Source organism: Mobula birostris, chromosome 5, assembly GCF_030028105.1.
Source record: "Mobula birostris isolate sMobBir1 chromosome 5, sMobBir1.hap1, whole genome shotgun sequence".
Taxonomy (NCBI): domain Eukaryota; kingdom Metazoa; phylum Chordata; class Chondrichthyes; order Myliobatiformes; family Myliobatidae; genus Mobula; species Mobula birostris.
Window position 1 is genome coordinate 196,745,014 of NC_092374.1, and position 16,161 is coordinate 196,761,174.

A 16,161-nucleotide genomic window follows, 5' to 3' on the forward strand; every position below is an offset into this window, starting at 1 on the left:
GACATGGACCACGGCTTCTGGCTACTCACCCTCTCACTTGAGAATACTTACGATTTGAGCTTGACACCCGGGAGGCAACATACCATCTGGAAATCTCGTTCTCGCCCACAGAGCCACCTTCCTGTTCCCCTGACGAATCCCCTTTCACACAGCGCACCTCTTCGCGTGGCTTCGCTTCTGAGTTACGCAGGCAGACTTAGTGCCAGAGACGCTACCAGGATGACTTTCCTCTGTCAGGTTATCCCCCACAACAGTATCCAAAGTGATATACCTGTTGTTGAGACGTTCGCTGAGACGCTGTGAATCTCCGACGTTTTGTGCGTTACCATCACTCTATGTCCCGTGTTACCAAGATTCACCCTGACCTCCCTCTCCCGGTCAGCCCCACCACCACTTGTCCCAGTTACCCTGTCAGTTCGGGTGGACTTTAGCACCCAGGGGAGCCGGGGAGCTCAGGACCCGCCGCCCGCGGCTGCTGCTGAATCCGCAGTGTTTGTGTTCCGTTGACGGATGCAGTGAACGAGTTAAAATTAATGAATCGATAATTCTCAAATCGTGTTTATTTCACTCTCCGCACATTTATATTTACACTGCCTTACTCCTGACACCGATCCCGGACCCGAACCATTTACAGACCCGGAGCGGAACCGGAGCAGATTCTCAGCCACTCGTTTTTATATCCAGTCTCTAAGAAAGGATAAACATAGAACATAGAATAATACAGCACAGTACAGGCCCTTCGGCCCACAATGTTGTGCCGACCCTCAAACCTGCCTCCCATATAAGCCCCCACCTTAAATTCCTCCATATACCTGTCTAGCAGTCTCCTAAACTTCACTAGTGTATCTGCCTCCACAACTGACTCAGGCAGTGCATTCCACGCACCAACCACTCCCTGAGTAAAAAACTCTCCTCTAATATCCCCCTTGAACTTCCCACCCCTTACCTTAAATCCATATCCTATTGTATCGAGCAGTGGTGCCCTGGGGAAGAGTCGCTGGCTATCCACTCTATCTATTCCTCTTATTATCTTGTACACCTCTATCATGTCTCCTCTCATCCTCCTTCTCTCCAAAGAGTAAAGCCCTAGCTCCCTTAATCTCTGATCATAATGCATACTTTCTAAACCAGGCAGTAGCCTGGTAAATCTCCTCTGTTCCCTTTCCAATGCTTCCACATCCTTCCTATAGTGAGGTGACCAGAACTGGACACAGTACTCCAAGTGTGGCCTAACCAGAGTTTTATAGAGCTGCATCATTACATCACGACTCCTAAACTCTATCCCTCGACTTATGAAAGCTAACACCCCATAAGCATTCTAAACTACCCTATCCACCTGTGAGGCAACTTTCAGGGATCTGTGGACATGTACCCCGAGATCCCTCTGCTCCTCCACACAACCAAGTATCCTGCCATTTACTTTGTACTCTGCCTTGGGGTTTGTCCTTCCAAAGTGTACCACTTCACACTTCTCTGGGTTGAACTCCATCTGCCACTTCTCAGCCCACTTCTGCATCCTATCAATGTCTCTCTGTAATCTTTGACAACCCTCTACACTATCTACAACACCACCAACCTTTGTGTCCCCTGCAAACGTGTCAACCCACCCTTCTACCCCCACATCCAGGTCGTTAATAAAAATCACGAAAAGTAGAGGTCCCAGAATAGATCCTTGTGGGACACCACTAGTCATAATCCCCCAATCTGAATGTACTCCCTCCACCACCATCCTCTGCCTTCTGCAGGCAAGCCAATTCTGAATCCACCTGTCCAAACTTCCATGGATCCCATGCCTTCTAACGTTCTGAATAAGCCTACCGTGTGGAACCTTGTCAAATGCCTTATTAAAATCCATATAGATCACATCCACTGCACTACCCTCATCATATGCCGGTCACCTCCTCAAAGAATTCTATCAGGCTTGTTAGTTCCCACCACAGATGTAAGACTCACTGGTCTATAATTACCCGGACTATCCCTACTACCTTTTTTGAACAAGGGGACAACATTCGCCTCCCTCCAATCCTCCGGTACCATTCCCGTGGACAATGAGGACATAAAGATCCTAGCCAGAGGCTCAGCAATCTCTTCTCTTGCCTCCTGGAGCAACCTGGGGAATATTCCATCAGGTCCCGGGGACCTATCTGTCCTAATGTATTTTAACAACTCCAACACCTCCTCTCCCTTAATATCAACATGCTCCAGAACATCAACCTCACTCATATTGTCCTCACCATCATCAAGTTCCCTCTCATTGGTCAATACCGAAGAGAAGTATTCATTGAGGACCTCACTCATTTCCACAGCCTCCAGGCACATCTTCCCACCTTTATCTCTAATCGGTCCTACCTTCACTCCTGTCATCCTTTTTTTCTTCACATAATTGAAGAATGCCTTGAGGTTTTCCTTTACCCTACTTGCCAAGGCCTTCTCATGCCCCATTCTTGCTCTTCTCAGCCCCTTCTTAAGCTCCTTTCTTGCTTCCCTATATTCCTCAATAGACCCATCTGATCCTTGCTTCCTAAACATCATGTGTGCTGCCTTCTTCCGCCTGACTAGATTTTCCACCTCACTTATCACCCATGGTTCCTGCACCCTACCATTAATTATTTTCCTCACCGGGACAAATTTATCCCTTACATCCCGTAAGAGATCTCTAAACATCGACCATATGTCCATAGTACATTTCCCTGCAAAAACATCATCCCAATTCACACCCGCAAGTTCTAGCCTTATAGCCTCACAATTTGCCTTTCCCTAATTAAAAATGTTCCTGTGCTCTCTGATTCTATCCCTTTCCATGATAATGCTAAAGGCCAGGGAGCGGTGGTCACTGTCCCCCAGATGCTCACCCACTGAGAGATCTGTGATCTCACCCGGTTCATTTCCTAGTACTAGATCTAGTATGGCATTCCTCCTGGTCGGCCTGTCCATATACTGGGACAGGAATCCATCCTGGGCACACTTAACAAACTCTGCCCCATCTAAACCCTTGGAACTAATCAGGTGCTAATCAATATTAGGGAAATTAAAGTCACCCATGATAACAACCCTGTTATTTTTGCACCTTTCCAAAATCTGCCTCCCAATCTGCTCCTCTGTATCTCTGCTGCTACCAGGGGGCCTATAGAATACCCCCAATAGAGTAACTGCTCCCTTCCTGTTCCGGATTTCCACCCATATTGACTCAAAAGAGGTTCCTGCTACATTCCCCACCCTTTCTCTAGCTGTAATAGTATCCCTGACCAGTAATGCCACCCCTCCTCCCCTTTTTCCGCCCTCTCTATCCCTTTTAAAGCACTGAAATCCAGGAATATTAAGAATCCATTCCTGCCCTGGTGCCAGCCAAGTCTCTGTAATGGCCACTACATCATAATTCCATGTATGTATCCAAGCTCTCAGTTCATCACCTTTGTTCCTGATGCTTCTTGCATTGAGGTACACACATTTCAGCCCTTCTACCTTACTGTCTTTACACCATTTATTCTGCTTCTCTTTCCTCAAAGCCTCTCTATATGTTAGATCTGGCTTTACTCCATGCACTTCTTTCACTGCTCTATCGCTCTGGTTCCCATCCCCCTCGCAAATTAGTTTAAACCCTCCCGAGCCATGCTAGCAAATCTACCTGCAAGGATATTGCTCCCCCTCGAGTTCAGGTGCAACCCATCCAATCTGTACAGGACCCACCTTCCCCAGAAGAGATCCCAATGATCTAAAAATCTAAAACCCTGCTCCCTGCACCAACTTCTCAGCCACGCATTCAACTGCCATCTCCTCCAATTCTTACCATCACTGTCACGTAGCACTGATAGCAATCCTGAGAACGCCACTCTTGAGGTCCTGTTCTTCAGCCTTCTGCCTAGTTCCTGAAACTCACACTTCAGGACCTCATCCCTCTTCCTGCCTATGTCATTGGTCCCAACATGTATCACGACTTCTGGTTGCTTTCCCTCTCGTACCAGGATGTCGTGCACCCAGTCAGAGACATCCCGGACCCTGGCACCCGGGAGGCAACAAACCATGCAGGTGTCCTTCTCACGACCACAAAATCTCCTGTCTGCTTCCCTGACAATACAGTCTCCAATGACGACAGCTCTCCTCTTCTCTGTCCTACCCTTCTGCACCACCGGGTCAGACTCAGTGCCAGAGGCCCTGCCACCGTGGCTCACACCTGGTCGGTCGTCCCCGCCAACAGGACGGTAAACTTATTATTCAGGGGAATGGCTACAGGGGTGCTCTGCACTACTTGTCTGCTCACCTTCGCTTTCCCCCCTCTGACTGTCACCCAACGACCTGCTTCCGACAGCCTAGGTGTGACTACCTCCCGGAAGCTCTCATCTATGACTGCCTCATTCTCCCTTATGAGTCAAAGGTCATCCAGCTGCTGCTCCAGATTCCTTACACGGTCTGCCAGATCGCCCAGCTGTATGCACTTCTGGCAGATGTGACTCTGCGGGAGAGGGGCGTTCCCCCAAGACTGCTACATCTCACATGAGAGGCACATCACCATCTCAGGAGACATTGTAAAATCTAACTGGGAACAAGCTCGTCCTCCGCCTCTTCTCGTCGAAGCCTCTCGAGTCAAAGCCTCAAAGCTCCACTCCTTCATTGGCCCACTCACACACTGGCCGCTTTCCACGTCAAATTATTCCCGTTGAAGGTGTGGAGATGGGACTTGGTGTCCGCGTTGTAAAATGAAACTTTCCTGGATCCGTATCTGAGATAAACTCCCAAACTTCCGGAAACAACAGGAATTCTGCAGATGCTGGAAATTCAAGCAACACATATCGAAGTTGCTGATGAACGCAGCAGGCCAGGCAGCATCTCTAGGAAGAGGTACAGTCGGCGTTTCAGGCCGAGACCCTTCCCTCCCGCAGACGGGAACACTGATCACGCAATCGACCTGCCTGATGCTCCAGAATCCGGTCTCCGGACTCATCCGACCCGTACCTTCCTCTCCACAGACTCTGCTAAGACTCCTGGCCTCCAATACCAATTCCCCACACACGTCCGCCTTCCAGTAATGTCTCTCTCTCTCTCCCGTGTCCCGTCTGCCTGCCGGTCCCATCCCCGGGAGGGTGGGAGTTTATCTCAGCTACGAGTCCGGGACAGTTTCATTTGACAACGCGGAGACCAAGTCCCATCTCCACGCCTTCACTGCGAATAAATTCACGGGGAAACTTTATCCTTTCTGGGAATATAAACCAGTGCCTGAGAGTCTGCTCCGGATCTGTAAACGTGTCGGGTCCCGGGACTGGCGTCAGGAGTAAGTCCCTGTGATCATCCCGGTCGTTGATACAGATATCAAACAACAAAGGACCCAGCACCAATTCCTGCAGCATACCACAAGTCACAGAGGAAACCATCTACTGCTCTGGCTGCTCCCGCTCAGCCAATGTTGATACAATTTCTTGCTCATCCTGAATGCTTTCTAATTAAACTGTGGATCTCATTATCGTGTTGGCCCTTGTTTCTCCATTTGAATTCGGCCTCCATTATCTCACTGACGTCTAATTCATGCCATATTCCATCTCCATAAAGCAGCTTTTAAATACTTCCTTGCAATACTTTTAATTACTTCAGGCAAAACATTTTTCATTGCAGTCTCTTGTCAGTCAAAGCAGTGAGCGCAAGCCAAGGTTACGCACCAAATAACACGTCAGGCACAATGAAAAGGCAGCCTACAAGGAAACTTGCAAAACCTCTCCGGTTGGGTCTGCCATTAAGTTCAAAAGTTCAAAGTAAATTTATTATCTAAGTCTGTATATGTCACCATATACTATCTTGACTGAGATTTATTTTGTTACGGACATTCACAGTAGGTATGTAGAAACACAACAGAATCAATGAAAACTATGCATAAACAAAGACTGGAAATCAATGAATGTACAGTAAAAATAATAAATTCATACATAAATAATTCTGAGAATATGAGATGTAGGGTCCTTAAAAGTGAGTTCATAGTTTGTGGAATCAGTTCGGCGTTGAGTTGAGTGAAGCTGGCCGCATTGGTTCAGGAGCCCGATAGTTGAGAAGGAGGGTAAAACCCCTTCCTAAACCTGGAGGGATCTAATGCTCCCCGGACCTGGAGTCCCAGGATTGTGGATTCTCCAGACGCAAATCATAAGGGAGCATAAGGAAGCACAAGGGGGTGTAAATTTGCAGTCTGATTCCAGGGATGAAGGGGTTAACCTATGAGGAGAGATTGAGTCGCCTGGGACTGTACTCTCAGGAGTTCAGAAGAATGAGAGGGGATCTTATAGAAACATACAAAATTTTGAAAGGGATGGATAAGATAGAAGTAGGAAAGTTGTTTCCATTGGTAGGTGAGACTAGAACTCAGGGACATTGCCTCAAGATTCGGAGGAGAAGATTTCGGACAGAGATGAGGAGAAACTGTTTTTCCCAGAGAGTGGAGAATCTGTGGAATTCTCTGCCCAGGGAAGTAGTTGAGGCTTCTTCACTAAATATATTTACGATACAGTTAGATATATTTTTACATCATAGGGGAATTGAGGGTTATGGGGAAAAGGCAGGTAGATGGAGCTGAGTTTACGGACAGATCAACCATGATCTTATTGAATGGCAGGGTAGGCTCGATGGGCCGGATGGCCTTATCCTGCTCCTATTTCTTATGTTCTTATGTTGAAGGTGACTGGAGGGAAGTATTGAGGGATGTCAGAAGTAAGATTTTTACACAGAGGTGGTGGGGATGTGGAACTCACTGCCGGGGTGCTGGTAGAGGAAGATATATCTGGTACATTTTAAAAACTCTTAGATAGGAACATGGATGATAGAAAAAAGGGGAAGGCTGTGGGGGAGGGAAGAGTTAGATTGGTCTTAGGTTAAAGGACTGGCTGAAGGGCCTGTAGTGTTTTGCTGAGTTCTGTGTTCAAATCTCCACATATTTCTTACTGTGCATCTATTCCATATATTGCTAACTCACTGTATCACTCAATCTCACCGTAACCCCCTTCACAAACCCTTCCAATTTCACCCTACCAATTACTTCCCACTCCCGGATTACCAAATCTGCCAATCCCATCCGACCCCGTTGCTTAAACCTGGATTCCCAAAACATACATTCCCAACCTGGCTGATCCTATTTTCCTCATCCCCAGACCCAACAAGTCCTACCATTTTCATTCCTGAGAACCTTCCCATTCCCAAAGTCCTTGTGGGAAAGAGATGGGATGATGGCAGTTGGGTGATCAGGAAGAGGGAGAAAGTTACAAAGAGAAAGTGACAGAAGGGGAGCAACACCGTAAGTTTGAGAATTCGATGTTCATTCTGCCAGGTGCTGGCTGTCCAGGAAAAACATGAGGAGCTTCTAAATTCGGAGACAAATTGTGCCGGGATTCCTGCAAAAAATTTGCCCTTCGGTTTTCGACCCATTTTATCCAGAGGAAATGCAAGAACGATGCAGCAGGTCAGTCAGTATCCATGGAGGAAGGAACAGGGTTCGTGTTCACGTGGATAACCTTCATAGAATTGTTTCAAACGCTGCATAACCTGCTGCGGGTTTCAACTATTTTCCGTTTTATTTTCGTTCTTCCAGCATCTGATTCAAACAAAATGCATCTGACACAAGGAATTCTGCAGATGGTGTAAATCATGAACAATATACGCAAGTGCTGGAGGAAATCGGCAGGTCAGACAGCATCTGTGGAGGGAAATAAACAGTCGACGTTTCAGACCGAGACACTTCATCAGAAATGAAAGGAAAGGGGGCGTGAGCCAGAATAGGATAGTGGGAGGAGAGGAAGGAGTCCAAGCCGGCAAGTTTTGGATTGGTGAGACCAGGTGAGAAGGAAGTTGGGTGGGTGGAGGAGCGGATAAGAAGGAAGAAGCTGGAACGGGATAGGTGGAAGTGTGAGAGGGCGGAAGAAGGAGGAATCTGATGGGAGAGTGGAGTGGACCTTGGATGAAGGGAAGGAGATGTGCGATGGGAAGAAGAAAACGTTTGAGAGGGGAACCAGAACGCTGAATGGAAAAAGAGAAGGGAGGCGGAAAAAGAAATGAATGATCGTGCCATCAGGTTGGAGGCTACCCAGATGGAATATGAGGTTTTGCTCCTCTGACCAAAGCGTGGCCTCATCGTGGAAGTAGCTGAAGCCATCAACGACATGACAGAATAGGAATGGAAGGTGGAATTGAAATAGGGGACCTCTGGGAGATCCTGCCTTTCGCGGCGGGCGAAGCATAAGTACTCGACAAAGCGGTACATCAATCCACGCCGGGTCTCGCTGATGCAGAGGAGGATCCACCAGGAGCACCGGATACAGTGGGTGACCCCGACAGGTGTCACTCACAGGTGAAGTGTAACTGCTTGGTCCTGAATGGTGGTGAGGGAAGACGTGCAGGGGCAGGTGTTGCAATTGTCCCACTTGCAGGGTTAAGTGCCAGGAGGGAGATCAGTGGTGGGGGACGAGTGCACAAGGGAGTTACGTAAAGTGCAGAAAAAGATCTCTACGGAATTGTGATGTTCTATTTTTCTGTAAATATTTAATGTACTTGGGAGCGTAACCATTCCGGCAATCGCTTTACAGTGTCTCGATCGCAGAGATATATAATTTCACGGTGCAGGGCCCCACCTGCTGCTGAAAACCGGTACTGCAGGAGGAGCGGAAACAAAGTGCTGCAACTAGAACGGAACCAAGAATTTATTTTTTAATGGAATGTGGGCATCGTCAGCAAGACCAACATTTACTGTGTGGTGAACGAGTTCCCAAATTGTTGCTCGACAGCAAGCGGCAATGAAGGAACGGCCGGTATGTTCATCAACCAGAACCCTTTTCCGGGGAATGGGAAACCTGAAGCAGGGAGAATGAATTGAAATGAATTGACTTTATTTCTTACATCTTTCACATACCTGAGTGAAAATCTTTACTTTACATCGCCGTCCAAATGTGTAACGTGCAATTTATAGTAATTTGAAACAAATTACTGAATTTGTTGTGAATGGCAACACAGTCTTGGGTATACAGAGAGCAAAGGAGGGCGATTATAACACAGCCCTGAGGGGCACCTGTGTTGAGGGTCAGAGGGCCAGAGGTAAAGGAAGCCACTCTTACCACCTGCCGGAAATCTGACAGGAAGTCCAGATTCCAGGTATACAAGGCGGGGCGAAGGCCGCGGTCTCTGAGCTTCTTGTCAAGCCTGGAGGGAATTATGGTGTTGAATGCTGAACTGTAGTCTAAGAACAGCATTCTCACAAAAGCATCCTTCTCCAGATGTGTAAGGACGGCGTGTAGAGCTGTAGCTATTGCGTCATCTGCTGATGGGTTGTGTCAATAGGCGAATTGTCCGGGACCCAGTGTGGGCGGCAGCGGCTGCAGATGTGGTCCTTGACCAGCCTCTGAAAGCATCTGCTTATTATTGAGTTAAATGAGACAGGACGCCAGTCGTTCAGCCATGTTACCTTGGACTTTTTAGGAACAGGAACAATACATATTCCGATATTAGATATATTTACCGACCGGAAAGCAGCGGCGGTGACAGGAGCACAATCCAGGATTCTGTGGTAAAGGGGCAGGACAGAGAGCAAACTGATGGGTCAGCGGGAATTTTCACTCTGATTGGGTGGAGAGAAGTTGAGATAGTAAATTGCACTAACAGTAGTGTTCATTATCCAATCACTTCGGCTGTTCAGAGAATAAAAATCCCAATAAACTCGATGTAACATGATTATTCGGGAATTGATTTAAATGGGTGACACCACACGGACTGCAGCAGCTGAAATCACTCAGTCATTGGGCTGTAAATATTGGTCCTTCTGTCGACGTCCACATTCCATAAGCAATAAATTCTTGCCTCTCTTTATTTTATTGGGGGGGGGGTGCTGTCGCATCCGGAATTATTTCCAGCTAGCGGACGATTTCCTTCCACGCCGCTCTGACGTGTTGGGAAGTCACATACGAGGCGAGTTACAGCCTTTGCCTTCTGCCGGGTGAGTTATTTTTTAAGAGATCACTGGTGCTTAACGGGAGTCGGCTGGATTCGACCTCGGGACCTCTCGCCCCGAAGTCCAGCGCTGATGCCACTACGCAACCAGCCGGCTCCCTTTCTCTATACTTTGACAATAAATTTACCCCACAATTATACCCCCTCAACCGGCGTGGATAAATTCACTCACTTCAACACCGAATTGATTCTACACGCAACAGACCAGCTTTGAAAGACTCTACAATTTATTTATTTCCCTTCTATTTGACTCTGTGATTGGACGCCTGTGACTAGTGATGTGCTGCATGGATCGGTGCCGGGTCCATTGTTGTCTGACTTCAACATCACTGATCTGGATGATAGTATGGTAGACCGAGTAATCAAATTTGCAGACTACACCAAGATTGGGGCGTAGTGGGGAGGAATATCAGAGGCTTCCAGCGAGACCTGACAGATGGAATTTAATGCAAACAACTGAGGTGGTGCCCAATTTGGAGGACAAACCAGGATAGGACTTTCACGGTGAATGTTAGTGCACTGAGGAGCGCTGTAGAACAGAGGGATCTGGGAACACAGATCTGGAATTCCCTGAAGGGGGTGTCATATGTAGAAGGGTTGTAAAGAGAATTTTTGGCATATTGCCCTTTTGGAAATCAAAGTATGTACTGAGTACAGGAGTTGGATACTATGTTGAAGATGTATAAAATATTGGGGATGCCTGATTTGGATTATTGTGTGCAGTTCTGGTCACCTACTTACAGGGAAGATATCAATAAAATAGAAAGATTACTGTGAAAATTCACAAGGATATTGCCGGGATTTGAAATCCTGAATGATAGGGAAAGGTTGGCAGGTCCAGGCAGAATGACAGTTTGGCACAGGTTAGATGGGCCGAAGGGCCTGTTTGCATGCTGTAGTGCTCTGTGGGTTTATACCTATTAGCAGCAATGATCTCGTTTTGATTACGTATATTTTCCCCTATGTTCTATTGAATTTCTTTATTTTGCCGCAAATAATAATAATAATTTGCCTTTTAACTCACAAGTGAGAAGAGGTCATCAGTAGTTGCTGATGTTTCTATCGCAATTCCTTTTTTTACGAGGTCGAGTTGCTAGCTCGACGTTCCACCCAGCATGGATGGAAAGCGTGCAAGGAAAATGATTGTGCTGTAAACGCTGACCATAAACTTACTTCGAACTTTGATCAAGCTGAGAGTTGCAGCATTTTGTTCTTCCCTTTCCTGCAATACCAGTTTACAACAGAAGGTGGTGACACTGCACCGCGAAACCACAAATCTGCTACTCGTCATCCCCATCCTCAGACTGAAGGCAGCACTGCCATTAACTGAACTTTCGAATATCTAGACACGAGGAAATCTGCAGATGCTGGAAATTCAAGCAACACACATAAAATGCTGGTGGAATGCAGCAGGCCAGGCAGCATCTATAGGAAGAGGTACATCGATGTACCTCCTCCTATAGATGCTGCCTGGTCTGCTGCGTTCCACCAGCATTTTGTGTGTGTTGTTTCGAATATCTATCAACTGGATTGGCGGAGTCCTGAATTCAGGACATTTAATCGATTTGCTACCGTTTTACAAGGCAGGCGAGACGGAAAAGTAGATGTTGGAAAATACAACAAATTTCCCAGCTTCCACACCCATCTTCACTTTAAACACAAGCAAGTCATCAGACCTCACCAATCGCCCCATGGCTACATATGCAGATATTGATCGTGAAGGGAACCTTTTTATTTCCTTGGTTATACTTCTGTTCTCAAAATAATTCTAAAATACTCTGTGACTCCGCTTTACAGCCAGCTCTGGGAGGGTGCATTGCCCTGTCCGGCCAGCAGGTGGCGGAATTGCTCCAGTTATTCGCTCTCACACTCTGCTTTCACCCAGTTGGGACGGATTCTGCCAACAGATATCAAGTACACAGTCGCTGCTCCCCACTGTCCAGCAGGAGTTGTGTGGAATGACTCTAGTCCACACCCCCTCTCCTTACCAGGGAGGGGGCCTCACATACTGAGGGAATCACAAGGGAGAGAAATCTGGGAACACGGCGCTTCAACAGCTGTCGAGCAAACAGTCACCAACTGACACGGACATGATAGACAGTTGGAGTCTCTTTACCGTCAGCGTGGGATTGTAAATTACTACAGGGAGTAAATATAAGGTGAGAGGAGGAAGTTTAAGGGAGATTGATGAGGCAAGCTTTTTACTTACACAGAATGGTCGGTGCCTGGGAGGTGGTGGAAACAGATACAACAACAACATTTCAGTGCCAAGACTCATGGAATCTTTTTGGAATCACCTTTACCTTACCCGCTAAAGCTATCTCATGTCCGCCTTTGCTCTCCTTTGATTTTCCCTCTTCAGTGTTCTCCTACACCCCTTCTACTCCTCAAGGATTCACCTGAATTACGACTCCATCCGAACCAGAGCCTCAATAACCCTCGTCATCCGGGGTTCCCTCATCCCCCCAGTCTTGCCATTCACTATAACAAGGACAGGCTGATCCTGAACCTTTACAAACTCAGTTTTAAAGCCGCTCACTTGCCAGATGTCTGTTTACTTGGGACCACCCTCCTGTTCTACACCTCTATTCATTCCCCGATCCCTTCTATCCTCCCACAGTTCAGTCTGTTCACTGCTCTGAACATCAGAAATAGCAGTAAGAGGAGGCTGTTCAGCCCCTCACACCTGCTGTCCCATTGAATAAGATCAAAACCGCCTCACTGTGCTACAGATGCAAAGGACTTGACAGAAGTGGAGGTCAGAGAGGAGGGGGAGTTGTAATGTCGATTAGGGAGAACATCACCACAGCACTGAGAGAGATCCTTGTGGGGAACGGCCAGTGAGAGTATATTGGTAGCAGTCAGAAATATGTAGATGGTCACTTTGTTGGGATCGTACTGTCAGATCCCAAATGTCAGTGGTGATCAGAAGAGCCCATGTGTAGGGAGAATGCAGATAACTGTTGGAATATCAGGGTTGTAATAGTCAGAGACTTCAGCTTCCCTAATATTGACTGGCACAGACATAGTGCTAAGAGACTTGACAGGATAGGATTTGTGAGTGTGGTCTGGAATGTTTTCACAAGTAACGTGTAGATGCCCAACTCGAGAAGGGGTCACACTTGACATTCTCTCAGGAATTGCGTCTCGGCAAGTGGTTGACGTGTCAGAGGGTGGGGGCAGGTTGACCATCAATCTGTGACACATAAAATACTTATGGAAATATCTGTGAACTCGTCCTGAATTGGATCAACGTGAATGTTGATGGGATCAGACAGGAACGTGATGGTTGTTTGGTCGAGGCTGTTCACAGGACAAGGCACACAAAGCTGCAGAAAGTTGTAAACTCAGCCAGCTCCATCATACTTCACTGAAATCCACACACAGTACATCCACTGCTCTACCATCATCAATGTGTTTTGTTGCATCTTCAAAGAACTCAATCAGGCTCGTAAGGCAAGATCTACCCTTGACAAAGCCATGACTATCCCTAATCAGATTATGTCTCTCCAAATGTCATAAATCCTGCCTCATCTGTATTTACTGTGGAGAAGGTGATGGAAGCTGGGGAATTCAGGGAGGGGAATAATAATGTCCTGAAACATGCTGACATTACAAAGGAGGCTGACCAGCTTAAACACATAAAGCTGAATAAACCTGGGGGTCTGACCCAGTCCTGGGAAGAAGTTGCTGTGTCCCTGTCTGTGATATTTCGAACACTGAACATGGAACAGTACAGCACAGGAACAGGCCATTCAGCCCAACGTGTACTGTCCTTCTAATTTTGAGACTGCCCAGTCAGTGTCATCTCTCTGAGGGCACCACGTGAAGGGTAAAGTTTCAAAGTGCAATCGGGATGTTCAAGGAATGTTTCCTGACACAATGAGTGGTTTGTTCCTGGAATGACGGCCGGGATAGGGAGTGGTGGAAACAGGCACAATCGTGATGTTTAAGAGGTTCAAAGGTTCATTTTATTATCAAAGTTTACAACTCTGAAATTCTTCAGTTCAAACAGGCATTTAAACAGGAAATGAACAGGCAGGGAACAGAGGGTATGGAGTGTTGCTGAATAGAAATACCCAGGGGAACAAGTACATAGCTCCTGAGAGTAGAGACACAGGTAGACAGTGTAGTGAAGAAGAGGTATGGTATGCTGGCCTTCATCGACTGGGGCATTAAGTACATGAGATAGTTTGTCATGTTACAGCTATACAAGATGTTGGTGAGACCACACTCAGAGTACTGGGTGCAGTTCTGGTCACCGAGCTGTAGAAAGGATGACATTCAGCTGGAATGTGTGCAGACAAGATTCACAGGAATGTTACTGGGGCTCAAGGGCTTCAGGAGAATCTGGATCGACCTGGACTGTTTTCCCTGAAGCAAAGGAGACTGAGGGTTGACATTATTGTGCTTTATGAAATCCTGCAGGGCAGTGATGAGGTCGATGGTCACAGTCTTTCCCCAGGGTAGGGGAGTCTAAAACTAGAGGATATAGATTTAACCTCAGAGGGTAAAGATCAGCAGGGGACCTGAGTGGAAAATTTTCCACACAGTTGGTAGTTGGTAAATGGCATGAGCTGCCAGAGGAAATGGTAAAGGCCGATAGAACTAAAACATTTTTAAGACATTCAGACAAGTTATTGATTGAAAACGTTTAGAGGAATGTTGGCCAAATGCAGTCAAATGGGACGTGCTGAGGAAGCCACCTTGGCTTTCAGGGACATGTTACGCCGAAGGGCCGGTGTGCGTGCTGTCTACTTCCATCAGTCTAATTAGGAAGAGTGGGACCTTACATCAGAGCAGGGCTGTACAGGGGTGAAGGCAGGAAGTTTTCCTGCATCTGTGTTTGAGTAATCCCAGTGTATCCGACACCTCACAATCTTCTGCTGCATCAAGATTCCCCATTTCAGTGTCAAAGACATTTGCCTGACAATTTAAATAATTAATATTTAATCACCTTTTCACCCCCCTGCTTTACACCTCTATTTATTCCCCAGACCTTTCTATCCTCCCTCTAGTCAGTCTGTACACTGCTCTGAAGAACATCAGAAACAGAAACAAGGAGGCCATTCAGCCCCTCACACCTGCTCTCCTATTAGACATGATCAATACCACTTCCCTCTGCTAATGCTGTTTCTACTGATTCACTTTATATCCAAAACTCCATCCACATCTCTCTTCAACGTAGTTGATGTGTAAATGTGCAGAGCCCTGTTAGATTATGATCTGGGAAAATTCATTTATTCACCCCTGAAAGGTCGTTCCCTCACTGTGCCTTCTCCTTCCTGACACTCCTGTTACCAGAAACATCATCCCTGCATCTACCTGGGGAGCCTGGAGCAAGTCTCAGACTCTCTCTCTGTGTCTGCCACACAGAAATACACACAGGGGGCTTCACCATTTACATTTCTCCATTGCGGCAATGAACAACACAGTCTGCCCGAGGATTGTGCTGGGATCTGCCTGCATGTGTTGCCACACTTCCGGCTCCAAAATATCATGTCCACGTCTCTCTACCCTTCACCGTACCTCTCCGGGTAGTTCCAACCTGAGCATCGATTTCTCTAATGGTCCACTCCCCTCTCCGAGCACATTCCTTCTTCCTTATCCCCCTTCTGGAGGAAATTACATTGCACTCCCATTTTTTCTTGAATCAGATGCTGGAAGAACTAAAACAAAACAGAAATTACTTGAAACCCACAACAGAGTAGGCCGTGTTTGAATCAATTCCAGGAGAGGTCACAGAGGTGGAACGTGAAGCCTGTTCCTCTCTCCAAAGATCCTGACCAACCTGCTGTGTTTTCCTGCATTTCCTGACTGTGTACTGGGTCCGTTTTGGATGCTGTTGAGGGGGGTGACCCCAACAGAGGATGACCACAGCGATCGGGTCTCTGGAACTGAGCCTGGTTCTGTGGTGCAGAAGGGAGAAATGATGAGAAATGCAGTAGTGATAGGGGATTCCATAGTGGGGGGAACAGACAGGAGGTTCTGTCAGCCTGATAGAGATACCCGCATGGTGTGTTCCCTCCCAGGTGCCAGGGTACGGAATGTCTCAGATCAGGTACAGAGTATTCTGAAGACAGAGCGTGACCAGCCAGAAGTCTTGGTACACATTCGTACCAATGACACTGGTAGAAAAAGTGAGGAGGCCCTGAAGAGAGAATTCAGGGTGTTGGGTTGGAAGCTGAAAAGCAAGAC